Source organism: Zosterops lateralis, assembly GCF_965231275.1.
Source record: "Zosterops lateralis genome assembly, chromosome: 1".
Lineage (NCBI taxonomy): Eukaryota > Metazoa > Chordata > Aves > Passeriformes > Zosteropidae > Zosterops > Zosterops lateralis.
In genome coordinates, this window is record NC_139762.1 from 96,215,857 (window position 1) to 96,228,262 (window position 12,406).

Consider the following 12,406-nt stretch of genomic DNA (forward strand, 5'->3'; position numbering starts at 1 on the left):
ACCAATAGGAAAACTTCAGCAGTACCAAGAAGACTGTCCTATATTTCCGATAAAGAAAAGTTGATATTTGTGGAAGCACAGCCTCCTGCTGTTAGAAGTATAGGAAAATCAAGGATTCGCTGGAAGAGAGGACTTTTGCTTTGAAAATACATGCCTGAGACCATGATGATTTAACAGTTCAGGAGACTGAAGCTCCCTTTTTTTACTCCCCTTGTGAACCTACAGAAAAAACAAAGTTGTAAGAGATCAGGCTCAAAAAAATCACCCTGGAAAGCAGAAGAAGCCACCTCCTGGAAATGTCATTTCTTTTCACATGTGTGCACAGCTCAAGAACCATGTGGGGATACTGAACTCTGAGAAACATGATATTCTAGCATTATGCTAACATAGCTTCTCGAAAGCAGCTGATTTTCCTCCTTGAACCCAAATAGTTCTGTACAAGTTACTGAAATTAAGTCTGCACATCATTATTCATTCATTAACCCTCATTGCTGCTGCTGGAGCTATTAATGCCACATTTCCATTAGTAACTGGTGTGTTTCCCTCCATGTGCTTATATTCACAAATAAACTGGAAACAGCCTTTAATTTTTCACGAGGAACTAAAGAAGATAATTGGATTTTATTAAAATAATTCACTCACAGCTTTTAATGTAAATGCATGAGTAGCATCAAAGACACTGAAAAGCTTCTGAAAGAAATAATAATAAAGCAGTGGATCAGTCTCACAAGTTTAACTGGCAACTTTTACCCAGCCAGAGGGCCTGTTCTATCAAAACATGGCAAATACATAGCAGCAGAAAAAGAATAAAGAGAATTTTCAAGAGGTGACTGCCAGATCAACACCACAAAAAGTTACTGAGTTTGATAAAGAAATGAGACATCAAGGATGGAGGGAGTACAGAGTTGCCTTTCCTCTATAATTATCAGAGAGCGCAAAATGTGCTACAGGGGGATACAAAATGGGGCAGCTTGCAGGCAGAGTAGTGCTGTAGTTGCACTTACAGACCCAGAGTTAAAATAGCATATTACCCCAATATGGTGAACAAAAGTTTACAAAAAAAAAAAAAAAAAAAAAAAAAAAAAAAGGAAGGATAAAAGAGATAAAACTTCAGAAATCTGCAGGTGAAGACCAAGCCACCAGAGACGTGTTAAACTTTTGTGATGATGAGCTCATCATTTGAGATTCACAAACATAAGTCAATGCCAGCTGACATTTACTGGTATTTAGGTGGTTTACTGAGCTTTCTGATCTCAAACTCCAAAATCTGATTCTTTCACACACTTCATGTCTTTCATCTTTTTCTTATTTTTTCTTCATTTCTCCTCTCTAATGATTCTCATTCTAGCACTAACCATTCCATTTTATAAACCTGCATTTTGAAAACAAATATTGATAAATACTTGGGGGGGGGAAGGACACATCTACAGGGCAAATATTAATGATCAGGACTTACAAAAAAATGTAACAAGATATAGGAAGATATTAAACAAAATTGTTAAAATACTTGATATGTCAACACCATTACATAAATATTAATAGCTAGTTTCTTTACTCTTACCTATCCTTAAACCAGATAAAGCATTTGTGTTGATACAGAGCTTCATAAATATGCTGACCATTGAGTACATCTGTACTTTAACTCTCTTAAACTAGAAGAGTGGAGTGAATTATTTTGTCACTGGTATACTAACGCATTAAACTCACACTATTGTATAGAATTAGGTACCAGAAAATTTTCCAAAACTTCGGAGGATAGACTTTGGTTTTAGATTGCTTGAAGATCACAGAATTCTGACAGAGGACATGGAAAAGTTGTCATTGCAAGACCACTTGGTGAACTTTGAACAATCGTTGCCATTCGGAGGGACCTCAACAAGGTGGCAAAATGGGATGACAGGAAATTCATGGTGTTCAACAAACACCAAATCCTGCACTAGAGTAGGAATAGCCTCATGCACGGGATGGTTGGGAGGTGACCAGCTGCAAAGAAGCTTTGCAGAGAACTGCTGCTGGGTCCTTCCTGACCACAGGCTCACCATGAGAGAACAATGCCTCGTCTCAGCAGAGGAGACTAGAAAGGACATTGGGTCTGTTAGGAAAAGCCTCTCCCACAGATCAGGGAAGGCACTGATGAGCCCACATTGGGAATGTTGGATCAAATATTGGACTCCTCAGTACAGAAAAGGCATGGAAATACTGGAGAGAGCTCAGCAAAGGGCCACAAAACTGACTAAGAGAAGTCACCATCATTCTTATCCATATATATGTGTGTGTGTGTGTGTGTGTGTGTACTCATGATGGAAGAGAAGAAGAGGAAGTCAGACTCCTCTTGCTGATGCTCAGTGACAGGAAAAAAAGCCAATGGACACCAATTCAGAGAAGAAATTCCATTTAAATGTATGAAAAGTATTTTTCACTATGATTGTTTTGAAACACAGGCTTGTCAGAGAAGTTGTGGATTCTCCATGCTTGGAGATATTCAAAATACAACCAGACACAGCCTTTAGCAATTAGCTCTAAGAAATCTTACTTTTAGCAGGAACATTTGGCTAGACCATGCCCAAAACTCCATACCAGCCTCAGTGGTGCTGTGATTCAAGGTATAAACACCACATACCAGTATTTCAGATTTTCAGAACTAGAAAATATGAATTGAAAGAAAGCACCAAGATATGAAGTCAATTTCTACTGTATAATATTCAAATATTTGCAAATATTTTCTTTGATAAATGATTTTAAATCTTGGGATTACCTATTTATATACTGTGTTAAAACCACTTTTATTTTAGCCCACCAATACTGATTTTCAATTTTCAGTTTCTTTTGGACTTCAGAAGCAGAGAACTTTTTTGCTTATTTCAGACCTTCTCAGGTGGGTATACACCAATATTACAAGAGAACTTGATGAAAATAAAGAAATAGTCCTGTGGCTAAAAAAGATTGTGTGTTTTTTTCTAGAAAAAAATACCCTTATAAGCTTGCCCTGCAGTTAAACTGCTATAGCAAACAGTAGTCATCCATTCACATCTATTATAAAAGCAGTATCACCTGCAGTTTTATTGACTGTCAGAAAACAGGTCCTATTTCGCGAAACAATAAAAATCAAATTTAGTGTAAAATCTCCCAAGGTTGTAGCCTGTAACCTTATAATATCAGAAATGACAGCAGTAAGCCTTTTCTTTCCCTCCTTTTTTCAGTTCAGACTCCAAAAGAAAGCAGAGGTTATATTCCAGAGCAGGGAGTCCTGCAGACATAGACATATTACCATGCAGAGGCACAACAAAGGTACCAGAAAATGTTCTCAGTTTGTTCCTTTTCTTAGTGGTCTACACTTCTAGGCAATACAGAAAGCCACAGCCTGTTAGTCTAATACTCACAGGTAAATTTTAAGGACTAAACAAAATATAAAGCATTATCAAAACAATGTAATTTTGCTTTTCTTAGTCTTAAATGTTTCCCTACTTGTGTTCACACAAATAATTATGCAAACACAGTGAAAGAACATATGGGAAGTGCAACTGAACTCTTCAAGTACAAGGTCAGGATATTGAATTTGGATGGCAAAATTTTAGTCTAGGAGGGGCTATGAGAGGTGTCTTCTGTGAGAATGGCCAGAAGCTTCATGTCCAACAGAAGTAGATACCAACACTAAGTAGATACCAACACTTAGATACCTCAGTGACTGAGTATTTCACCCCAAAATACTCAGTAGCTCCATTCATTTCAATTCTCCATTTCACATGCATGTTGAAGTTAGATAAAAGTTCCCCAAAATTAGATAAAAATGTGCAGTAATACAGATTATTAGACACACTTTAAAGAAACTCCACAAAACAGAAAATTGCATGCTTCATGGAAGAAGGAGAATTCTATTTGAAAACAATGGACCATATTTACATTGGTGACATATTGCTCGGTCTTTTCAAAGAGACAGATAATCTTATCTATAACGGAAAAGTTATTTTAAAAAAAGGAATCAGAACTCAGAATCAAATATTTATCAAAAGTGAAATGTCAGTGTGAGGTGGACATAAAAATTTGGAGTCGTCTTTACAGACTTCACACAGCTGATTGCAAGATTGGAATTTATACCTGAAGATATACACACAAAATATTATAAACTTCTGTAATCAAGATTTTATTTTCTATCCTGATACAAACAAATGGAGAAGAACTGCATGGGAACAAAACTCCCTACCTGCCTTTCTTCAGCATCCATTTTGGAAAAGAATAAATCAACTTTTCCCTCGCTTAATATAGTGTTGGACTCTTACTCTAAAAACTTTAGGATGTAGTAAAAGTTTGTATCTGAAGTAACAATTTAAATATGGATCATACACCTAAACATGCAGCTAGGACCACTCAGATAGTCCAAAGTTGTCCATCAGGAGCCATTTCTTGTACCTTTCAGAGCAGGCACATTCCACTGCAGGTCTCTTGCTAAGATCCCGGTTAAGTGTTGCAAGGGACCTCGACCAGGCAATCAAATAAAAATAACTTGATATAGAAGATGGGCTCATTTGATTCAAGCAGAGGTTAAAGCAGGTTATCCAATTTTAGGTTTGCCCAATTATCAGTTTGGGCTTTCTTTTTTAGCCCAGCATGAGCTCAGATTTGAGCCTTAGTCGAGTAAATAGCTGCCTCAAACAGGAGCTGAACAAGCTATCTTCATTAAAACTTCTCTACAGAGAGTTTGAGTGTTTGGGCAAGAAGAGAAAAGGAAGAGGGGAAAGCAAATGAGGCTCTCAGGCTGAGAGTTCCCTTTCATCTAGGCAATGTAATGCAAATCCTTTCTATTGCGCATTTTAAGATGTAAATTGGATTCAAGTTGATGTCCACCTGTCTTGAACCAGCAGGGATGTCTTCCCATTTTTATCAAAGCATTTCTCTGCCAATTACTGGCTGTTGTGACAGTTGGAGATTTTTGTGTGTGTGTGTGCAGACTTTTACAAATACAAACTCATTAAAATTAGATCTTTCACATTCTTATTGAAAGAAAAACTGTCACTGAAAAATATCAAGGGTCAAGAGATCTGTATAGTCTAATTACATCCTAAAAGACCTTGAAGCTTATGTTTATGAGAAAAAAATGAAGTCCTATTTCCTTGGTATTTTCCATTGTCAAAATTTTATTATTCTTAAGAGAGGAAAACATTATGTAATACAGAAAGATACTTACATTGTTTACTCACTGCAGACAACAAAGTCTCTATTCATTAAATTATATTTAATAGCAAAAGTTTCCCAATTAATTAAAGTAAATTCTCTGCCATTCCATAGAAAAATAGATGTTCATTAGAGCAATTCTACAGAGCTCATATACTGGAATTCACCAAATCATTAACAAGAAACAACAAGTTCAGACCAAGTTGCTATGATACTCTGTTAAAAACACAAACTTTCATTTCAGTGGAAAAAAAACCAAACAGATATGACTATAATTTGTTTAGCAGTGAAAAGGAAAGAAATGGAATTTTTTTCGTCTTATGAATTTTTTCAGCAGATTGGCTTTAAGAGTTGTATTTTATTTTTCTTTTTTTTTACAGGTTAAATTATTCCATTCTTTTATATTGGTATGAGAAACATTCATAACCAATCTCTTGCTAATGTTCTGTGTTTGAAATGAGCATTGCAAACATGTTCAATTACTAAGGATGGGCACATAAGTCTCAACATTGGCTACCATGGTCTCAGAACCAATTTTCCAATGTGTTGAGGCACATGTATTCTCTGCATGCAGCAATACTTGATATATGGATATGACATTGTAGATATATTTATGATAGATTTCAGCTGTTACTTTAATTTCTTTTTTCTCACTACCCTTTTGCAGTCTTTCAGCAGAAAACATGCCTGAAAACTGTTGACAGGCAGGTAAAGCTGCAAATGTTAAGGGAAAACTGAAGGAATCTTTGATACTTGGAAGTACCAGAGCTGGAGAGGGAGACCTTTCAAGGTTTAGAATATCTTTCTCTGGATCTCAACCATGATGTGTGGTACGTACATGCTTATTTAAGGAGAGAGTCGGTCTAGAAAAAGCTTCATTTCATTTGGCCTTGTAATTCAAACATGCAATAAAATATCAGGAAAGGTTTTGGAAACAGCAAATGCAAAAAAAGTGCACTTGTCAGAAAAATATGCCACAGAAGGTGGAGTCATCCCCTTTCCCTCTTTGCACATATGTTGCTTAAATCTGTAGGCTTTTTCTTTTGGAGGTGGGGAAGAGGGTGGCACGTTTTGGTTTCAGGACATGGGTTTTTTTGGTGTGAGGAGGGGCCCCCATTCTGTCTCAAACATACAAATTGGCTAACAGATAACTAGAAATCATATATCAATAATGCAGATAATTTTTTGTTAAGATAAAAAGAAAAATCTACCAAGATGGTACTGCCAAGAATATCTGGCATGTTTCAAGTTCCAGCCCAAATGTGGCCTCCACCACATCCTTCCTTGTCCAAGCATATGTACCTCCCTCCTCAGAGCATTGCCCTATTTTCTTTCTCACTATGCACTTCCATTGGAACCTTAAGTAAAATGTTCTCAGCAAAACCTCAGGCCTGATGGAAAGAAGTTTCTGTGGCTCAGGAGGAGCGGCTGGCAGATGTGCCTCTCCAAGGAGGAGCAGTACCACCTGCAGGGCTGGCATGGCTGGAGCAGGGAACCAGGCTCAGGGGGGGCAAAGGCTGTGACACAGCACAGTGAGGGAGGATGTAAACAGGAGAGGAAACAGGCATGATCCAGGAATCCTTTTCTAAGGAGATGGGCAACCCAGTTTCTTGGACTATAATCTCAGCAACTGCATCATCAGCTGCAGGGTGCTCCTGTGGAGGCCCCAGTCAGGACAGGACTGTGCTGGGAATGAATTCCCCCACTGCCTGACAGGGACTTAGTGGAAGTCATCACAGCACATGTACCTGGTGTCTCATACAGTAGAAGTGAGATAATTCCAAAGTTGTTAAGATGAGAAACAAGCATTTTCCCTCATGTGTCACATTTGTTCTCAGATTTGTGACCTCTCCTTGAAAAATCTGTTAAGGAAATGAAATTCATCTGAACTAAGCCTTCCTTTCAACACTAAAAAAATAGTTACACTAGCTCATCTGCAGTTATATACTGCACTTTATGCATTAGATGTTCCCCAATGCCCACAGGATATTATTTTCAGTTATATAAACTGTAGTAGTTGTGTCTTCCACTGTGCCACTCAGACAATATGGAAAAGTAAACACTAAACCTCCATAAAAGGAAGATCAAATTAAGGGGTTTAATTTGAACACAGGACAGAGATATTCAAAATTAAAGAATAATCACAGACACCTTCAAAATCAGAAAGTGATTTGAAACCAGTTTCCAGAAAGCCTGAGAAATAAACTCTAGGGCAGAACATTGGGGGTCAGTGGAAGTTGTCCTGACTACCTTCACACAGTGCTCCGAGTCCAGCAAAGGACTGAGGTATATATTAGATACAGCAGAGGAACTGCAAATTTTAACCACGGACCAGGCTTACATAAAGCAAAAAGAAATCATTAAAACCCTCTTGTTTGAAAGACAGGCATCAGCATGGTAAAATCAAATTATTTTTCTTGGCTGAAACATCCTTTTGTTCTCACAGAACAGATCAAAATTCCATCCACCTCTCCTGACTTTGTATTTCAGAGTCTGTTTTCTGTAAGCTCTGAAATGTGGTCACATACTGTTATTTTCAAAGCAGAGCAATATTATGGAAGACTTTTCAAAATAAGATAGATCTCTACAATAGAATAAAAAATGGACAAAGACTATTAACCTCTAAAGCCTTTATCTGTATATGTGTGTCTGCATGGTAAGTGTACAAACACACACAAATGTACCTACCTATACATATATATATATATATACACACACACAGATACTGGTATTGTTGTATCAGTATAGATATAGATATGGTTATAACTACAGCAGGGTGTGTGCATACACATATTTTAAAGCAAAGAGAAGAATTAAACATTTAACCACTAAATTCTGCACCTTGAAGGAACTGAAAATTCAAAACATCTTCATGCAGGAATGCCACACATTGATAAGACACAGGTTGAAAGAAGGTGTCCAGCTGAACTAAAGCCCAGTACCCATAAATGTTCCTCACAGCAACTGATTGCATTTGTCCAGCTGCTAGCAGGGCAAGCTGATCAGCTGTAAGTAACAGACACTAGGAATAATTTATATTTTTTTACATTACAGTATACAAAACAAACAAAATTTCAGCAGCAGAATCTTTTATAGTAACTCTGCTGAGATGCTCTGCCTCTTCCTGTGTCTTTCCTTCTGGTGTGCAAAAACACAGGGTTATATTTTTTCACTTTGAGAGATCTTTTTACTGTTTTGAGAATTAGAAGTTGCCAAGCAATTCTAAAACACCAGTCTGTTTATTCTGTTTTATTTTTCATTTCTTCTTTCTCGGCAGCTAGTCCTAAGGGATTCAGTAGAATACACACATCCTTTTAAAGGACAATTATGCTTCCATGAGGTGACTATGTCACTGTTCTACATCCTGCAGATTTATTTTACCTGCATAAAACTACCCTTAAATTTCACAAGGAGCATGTTAGGTTTGCTATTTACTGGTACAAATTACGGATATTTTTGATCTAGAGGTAGTTTGGAGCACTTAAATCTCTTGCTGAGAATAAAAGGAGGATCACAGAGGAAGAATGACAGTCCATAAATGCTGTAAATGTTCTGAGCAAAGTTTACTGATGCTTAGACAAGACTTCCCCCTTGTAAGTAGCACTATGGCTACCAAGCAACCTAATTGCCACTAGGAACGAAATCATATTCCTCATCACTACCCACTGCTCTTGTGAGTACAAAGTAAACTTGGGATGAAGGTCAAATCATTAATAGTCATGCCAAGTCAAATTTGTGCAGCAGCTGCAAAGCAGCTTGAGCCAAGGCATTGTAGGAATAGCTGAGGATCACTATTGGAGCAAGCAAAATATTCCTTTTTCGCTCTTCTTTTATAAACCAAAGGATCACAGCAAAAGTCCTCAGAAAGCCCTTCATTAGTTGTACTCCTGACAGGCAGAATAACTTTGGACTTTAAGAGTCTAAAAAATCCTATGCAGAAGAATCAAAGTTCTTTATTTTAATCTTTTCTGACATTTTATCTGATATATGATTGTCAAAAAATTGATTCTTTTAAGGTCAGTCACTGTTGCTTCTTGCCCTTGTTCTAAAGCTTCCAATAATATACTAGCTTTTTTTACTTATTCCACTTACTAAAACATGCTACCAAATTTATCTTTTCAAGAGAGAGTTTTGGGTTTTTTTCTATATGCTTTGAGAAGCATATATTGCTGGACAAGTGCTGAGAGTTAACTATGACTTAACTTTCTGTATACAAAAAGCCATGCAGCAGGATGGATTGAAAAAAGGGTGTAGTGTCCCAACAGTTAAGGCACTGGAGTTTTAATGTGGTAGCAGAAAAATTCATACACAGAAACCGCCTATTTTTCTAAAAAAGAGTGAAGGGCTGAGTCAGGCAAAAAATAATCTGGGGATATGGCACTAGGGAGCCTTATATCCTTGACACCAGAAGATTAAACCACTATGACACTCCCTTGAGTAGAAAAGAGAAAAAATAGTGAGGCAACCCATCCAACCACCAGAGCAGCATCTTTGCCCAGAAGATGAAAATAAAGCAACTCACTAACTAACGTTTATTGAAAAAAAAAGGAAAAGTTATTTTAAAAACAAAAAGACAAATGTAGACCATTACATAATTTGGAGTGGAAAGATCCTCTTGAGCTTTCCTGGTCCCTTCTTCAGCTGAAACAGGGCTAAACTCAGCATAAACTGAGTTGCTCAGGGTCTTGGTAATAAACTGCCTTGTTTAATTGAAACAAATTACAGTAGATGCAGACAAGATAACCGTGGAAGATCATATGCAATATAATTTAATTCATCTCTTATCCTGAAAGCATTTCTGATGGGATCAATTTGTCAGGACATTGGGTACATAGCAGAACTGCAGAAAACAGCAACAGGATTTCTATAATTCGTATTACCATTGATCTTCTTCACAGGACATCCTAAGCAAAAACATAGCATAAAAACTTAATTTCTGTCCCACAGAGACTGACATATCTACATACAGCAAATCAATATGGACAGATTAGCGAACAACAGAGAGACAGTCTTGGCCAACATGACAAGCACAAATCACAGCAGATAAGAGTTTGACCTGCTGGCAGGTTTTTTTTAGTCATCAATACAACCTTAAGTTGCTGCAAGAGATTTGAGCAAGGACAGTGTTTTGCTGCTTTGCACAGGTTTGTAAAGTGCCCTTCTCACAGGCATTACAACAAGGTCATTCTATCACGTACTCCAGAAATCTTTGAAGAATATACAAAAAAGAAGGAAATAAGTAATGATGTAGTTCATATTCTAGAATCCAAATTCTTTTCCTAAGGATATACTGGGAGTCTCTTAAATTTTCTTTATTGTCCAAAATTTACCTCTTTGACAGATCTTTTTTGTTTCAATGCATATTTGCCCATATTAGTACAAAAAGACCCTCCCTCTAACTGGCTGGTCTAAAGTCAGGACTTATTTGGGAAAGGAGCAGGTGAGCAATACATGGGGTAGTCACAAATTCAGAAGCTTTGGGACAGCTTATCCATTTATAAGTTGTGAATTCACCCTTGAATACCTCAGTTTCATAAGGAGGGTATTGTCACTAACTGGAAAAGAGGAAAAAAAAACTGTTCTTAGTTTTGCTCTAGCAATGACTAGTAATAATAGGTTTGAGGTTTCAGAGGACCTTTCAATAGAAGTTATGCTCAGCAGCTCTGCAGTTATGCAGAGTTATGCTCTGCAGCTTCTAGAGACCTGTGTCTAACCACTCATGTTTCACCCACTTTGTGTCTTAGATTTTAGAGTGCTCATGAAAGAGAAGGGGCTGTGGACAGTGGGCTTGTCTGAAAACCCTGGCTGAGAGCCCTGTAAGAGCAAGGAATTAGTTACAAAACCCCAGCTGAGAGACTCTCAGCATTCCCAGTTGCTGTAGGTTGCCTGGCTCAAATGTAGCACAACAGATTCATATACAAACCAGATGAGACCTGTAGCAAGATACAACAGAGGCCATATCTAGGAAACCAAGAACCAAGAACCCAGAGTCATGGGTGATTTTCTCAAGCACTATATCTAAATATAACCAATGCCAATCTCTTAACAAAAATATATATAATATACAGGTAGTAAAGTTTCTCTTTTATTCATAAATATACAAACCTCTCCTGAGGCATTGGGTTCAGTTTAAAGTATGATACTCCTATAAAAAGTCTAACAGCATGGTCTGGAAATCATTTCTTGTAAGAAAACAAAGATAATAAATTGAAATTGTCCAATTTGTTGAGGGGAAGAGAAGCAAACTGGTTCTTCAATTCTTAATAAAGTAGCTGCAAAGAAATGGGAAGAATTATTCTTCATATCTGGAAAGGACAGAACAAGTACATTTCAGTTTCAAGTAAGGAAAGAAAAGAATGTCATAGCTTTGTAAAGTTAAGAATAATAATGTTTGGAAAGTAGTTAGTGGTGGGAAGCTTAGTTTTCTGACACTGAAGGTCCAAGAACAGGTTAGACATATCAGAAGTGGGTTAGCTATAGTTAATCCTGCTTAGGAGTAGTCAAATGGATTGTAAGACTTTTTAAGGTCACCTTAGGCCTTAGAATCCTGTGAATTTGATAGCTATTTTGAGTTAGTTTCAGGCATAAATTTTTGGTTACTATAAGTTACTTTCTTACGTCTGACCTAAATTCCAATTAAAATTGATCTCTGAGTAGTCCAAAGATATTTTCCACTGTCAATCATACATCTCAGCATGACCACAATTTTACCTTTAAGAAACATCATATCATGCTGAATTCTACATTTAGTTCCTGTCCTACTTTCAAAGTTGGCACAGTGTTTGTTCCTTACAGTTTTCTCTTTCTGCAGGTTAAGGTTATATTGATTTGAATTCAAAATTTGAGGTTGAAGAACTTTCATGACAGAACAAAAACCCATCGGTTTACTAGTTCAATTTCCTGTATTTCAAAGTAAAGTTCTTAATTTGAATTTGCCTGCAGTAATGGCTTTATTTAAAAATGTTTGACAAGAAACATTTTAACAAGTTGTAATCATCACTTGCTAAAATACACTTTGTACATGCCTCTCTCCATCACATTACCAGTGACACTCTTCCGATGAAATACTGCTACTGATACAAACATTGCTCTTGATTGCTTTTTTATTTTGTGATAAGAACAAGTTTGGAAAATTTTATGAAAGCTTGACTTGAGAACTTAAAGAAACTGAGAGTCTGCTTAGACTAAAAGTGACTGATGGTTCCCTTGCAATATCAGGATTCATGTGGCTCCTCCA